This window comes from Idiotropiscis lumnitzeri, unplaced genomic scaffold (genome assembly GCF_059441095.1).
Source record: "Idiotropiscis lumnitzeri isolate Australia: NSW breed Sydney's pygmy pipehorse unplaced genomic scaffold, RoL_Ilum_1.0 HiC_scaffold_131, whole genome shotgun sequence".
Classification (NCBI taxonomy): Eukaryota; Metazoa; Chordata; class Actinopteri; order Syngnathiformes; family Syngnathidae; genus Idiotropiscis; species Idiotropiscis lumnitzeri.
In genome coordinates this window covers 527,281-531,021 of record NW_028283669.1, presented here as the reverse complement: position 1 = coordinate 531,021, position 3,741 = coordinate 527,281, and positions in this window count along the sequence as shown.

The window sequence follows — 3,741 nt, the reverse complement described above, 5'->3', positions numbered from 1 at the left end:
TTATTCCCCAGCCATTCTTTTTGTATTTATTTAATTACTCCGACTTTTACCTGCTGGTACGCCGTCCGGTGTGCCCTGTGAAATGAAAGGTGGCATTCTTTATTTATTTATTCATTTATTCATTCATAACTGACAGCCTCGCGCTCCGCTCGTGCCCGGGCAGAAGAGGTGCTCCAATTTGGCTTAACTGTGACACACGCCCGTCCTCCTCCGTCCGGAGCTTCCATTCGGTTAAACTTAGGGGCCGCTTGGCACCGCCCGTGCCCGGGGTAGGTGCTCCTCTTCGGCTTACTGTGACGCGAGCATGCCCTCCTCCTCCGGAGCTTCCATTCGGTTAAACTTAGGGGCCGCTTGGAACCGCCCGTGCCCGGGGAAGGTGCTCCTCTTCGGCTTACTGTGACGCGAGCATGCCCTCCTCCTCCGGAGCTTCCATTCGGTTAAACTTAGGGGCCGCTTGGCACCGCCCGTGCCCGGGGAAGGTGCTCCTCTACGGCTTAACTGCCACGCACGCTGGCCGGAGCTCTGGTACGGTCCGAACCGCGCGAAACGTCGCCACCGATCGTGTCCGGGGGAACGTGCTCTTCTTCGTCCACTCTCCTCTTCGCCCACGCTCTTCTTCGGCGCACGCCGGCCGTCTAACCGCTCCAGCGCCCCGTCGTGCCGCTCGGCGAAACTACAATGCCCCCGAATATTTTTTAGACCCGCGAAGCACTGAACCTGCGAAAGGTGAACCGCGAAGTAGCGAGGGTTCACTGTATGTATAAGACCAAGACCTACAAAAAAGTCTCTTGGAGCAATGAGCTAGGTTTTACAGGAAGTCGGCCATTTTGAATTTACTTAAAAGGGGGCGGGTCACCACAATGGACTTTGTGTAGAAATTATTATTGGGGCCCGAGCAGCGACCGCGGCGAGGTCCCTATTGTTTTTGTAGAAAATATTATTACTTTTATTATTATTATTATTATTATTATTAGGGCCTGAGCAGCGACCGCTGCGAAGTCCCTATTGTTTTTGTAGAAATTATTATTATTATTTTTCCGATTGTTCGATCGCATTTTTGACCCCCGAAACATGCACAAAAACTCACCAAACCTGGCAGTCTCATCGGGCATGGCGAAAAATTTGATATTTTAACGTCTAATATGAACAGGAAGTGAGTTATGAATTTTTGAAAGTCCGACTTTTGCCCTTTTTTGCATGTTTACAGGGGTCATTCTTTTGCACCCTGATCCTAAAGGCTTCATCTGATTGCCTTAAAATTCTGTCTGTAGCATCTGAAGACCTGGGACAAACACTGGGGCTAAAAATTTTTGTTTCCGAAATACTATATGACGGGGGCGGGGCATCAAAGTTTTCACTTAAGATTTCCTTCGCCGCAATGGACAAAATGCTTAATAACTCTCCTGCACATGCTGCTAAAAATCCAAAACTTCACATGTACATAAAGAGTCTGTACCTGAAGACATCTATATGTTTATATTCAGTTATACACCTTGCGCCAATCAATATCATTTTTTACATTTTGACGTACTGCACGGTGCCCTTTTAACGAATCTGATTGAAAATTGGCTAGAAAAGACTCAAGACATTTATCTTACTCTATCCCTATTTTTGTGACTTTCCTTCGAAGGGCGTGGCTATTACGGTGCCGCAGAGTCTGATTATTCTCCGTGGCAACAAAAGTTCCTGCAAAATGATTCAGATGATCCATCTTCTCGAAATTTTTCACATTTGAGGATATTCAGGCCCTGAAGACGGCTGCCAACTTATTTTTGATCGCAGTGGTAGCGCCACCAACTGGTTAAAACAAATATAAATTATTTTCGTTGATGTTTTTCTCCGGGCATGTTAACAAAATCTACCTTATATTTGCTCGGATGAGTGTTTAGGCCTTGAGCATGTCACAATACGAAAGTCTTTCGCCTTCTTCAGAGTGTCACATGATGGTGTCTTGTGACCCGCCTTTATCAGCTGATGTTCCATGAGGGCGTGACTTACCTGTCACAAGAATGAAGGCAAGTCACGCCCCCCGCTGTCCGTTCACTCCGCCAAGATGCTGGTCCAGGTGGTAGAGAGGATGAAGGCTCCCTTGTCTCTGTTCATGGTTTTTATGCCTCGCTTGCAGATCTCAATGGCCTCTCTGATCCAGCGCTGTTGTTTGTTCTCTTCTGTGCGGATGACCCTGCCCTTCTCCCGGTCCATGATGTGGTTTTCCCTTTTGCAGTGGTCAGTGATTGCTGATTTGTAATGTTCATGTTGTGCTTGTTCTTTTACTGCTCTGATTTTTTTCATTTTTTTGACAGGTAAGTCACACCCTCATGGAACATCAGCTCAAGACACCATCATGCGACACTCTGAAGTAGGCGAAAGACTCGCCGAAACATGTCAGGTAAAAAATTAACCTAAAACATAATTGTCTGCTTTTAATGAATCAGTCAAATATCAATAATAAGAAGACAAAATGAACCTAATACAAATAAATGAATGCTTAATAACTCCCCTGCACATGCTCCTAAAAATCCAAACCTTCACCTGTAAATAAAACGTCCCGACCTGAAGACATCTTAATGTTATTATTTTGTTATACACACAGTGCCGCCAAGTGGAATCAAAAATTTGTTTTTATTTTAATTGTCACGTACTGCACGGTGCCCTTTCGACGAATCCGACTGAAAATTAGTCAGAAAAGACTCAAGACAATGATCTTACTCTCTGCCGAATTTTGTGACGTTTTGGCAAAAGGCGTGGCTATTACGGTGCTGAAAAGTCCGATTGTACTCTGTGGCAACAAAAGCTCCAGCAACATGACTCAGATGATCCTATCTTCTCGAAGTTGCACACATTTGAGGATACTTCAGCCCTGAAGACATCTACCAACTTATTTTTCATCGTAGTAGTAGCGCCCCCAACTGGTAAAAGCTAATACAAGTTATTTTCTTGGATGTTTTTCTCCGTGCAACTCAACAAGGTCGCCCTCATATATGCTCGGATGACTGTTTCGGCCATGAGGATGTCACAATACGAAATTCGTCCTTTTTCATGAAAAGTTGTGGGAGTGGCATTGCACTGTTCGGCAATAAAACAAAGCTGATTATGAGGTTCTAAATATGAACGACAACTCGTGAAACTTTACACACACATCAGGCCGAGCAAATTTATCAATATTTTATACGTTAGTTGTGCAGCTTTTTTGAAATGGCTCGCCATGGCCCTCGAGAAATGTTCAAAAAAGCAGCCCTGGTTGAGTGTTTCACCTCGCTTTTTGTAAATTTTATGGAGTACAGTGAACCCTCGGTTATCGCGGTTAATGGGGACCGAGACCACCCGCGAAAACTGAAAATCCGCGAAGTAGCGGCGCACCTTCAAAAATGCTTAAAAAAAATATATAATAAATATATAATATATATATATATATATATATATATATATATATATATATATACGGGGGGAGAGAGAGAGAGAGAGAGTGAAATTCATGTTATAACAAAAAAAACAAATTATTATTAAAACTTATTATTTTTTTATTCCCCAACCATTCTTTTTGTATTTATTTAATTACTCCGACTTTTACCTGCTGGTACGCCGTCCGGTGTGCCCTGTGAAATGAAAGGTGGCATTCTTTATTTATTTATTCATTTATTCATTCATAACTGACAGCCTCGCGCTCCGCTTGTGCCCGGCAGAAGAGGTGCTCCAATTCGGCTTAACTGTGACACACGCCCGCCCTCCTCCCCCGGAGCT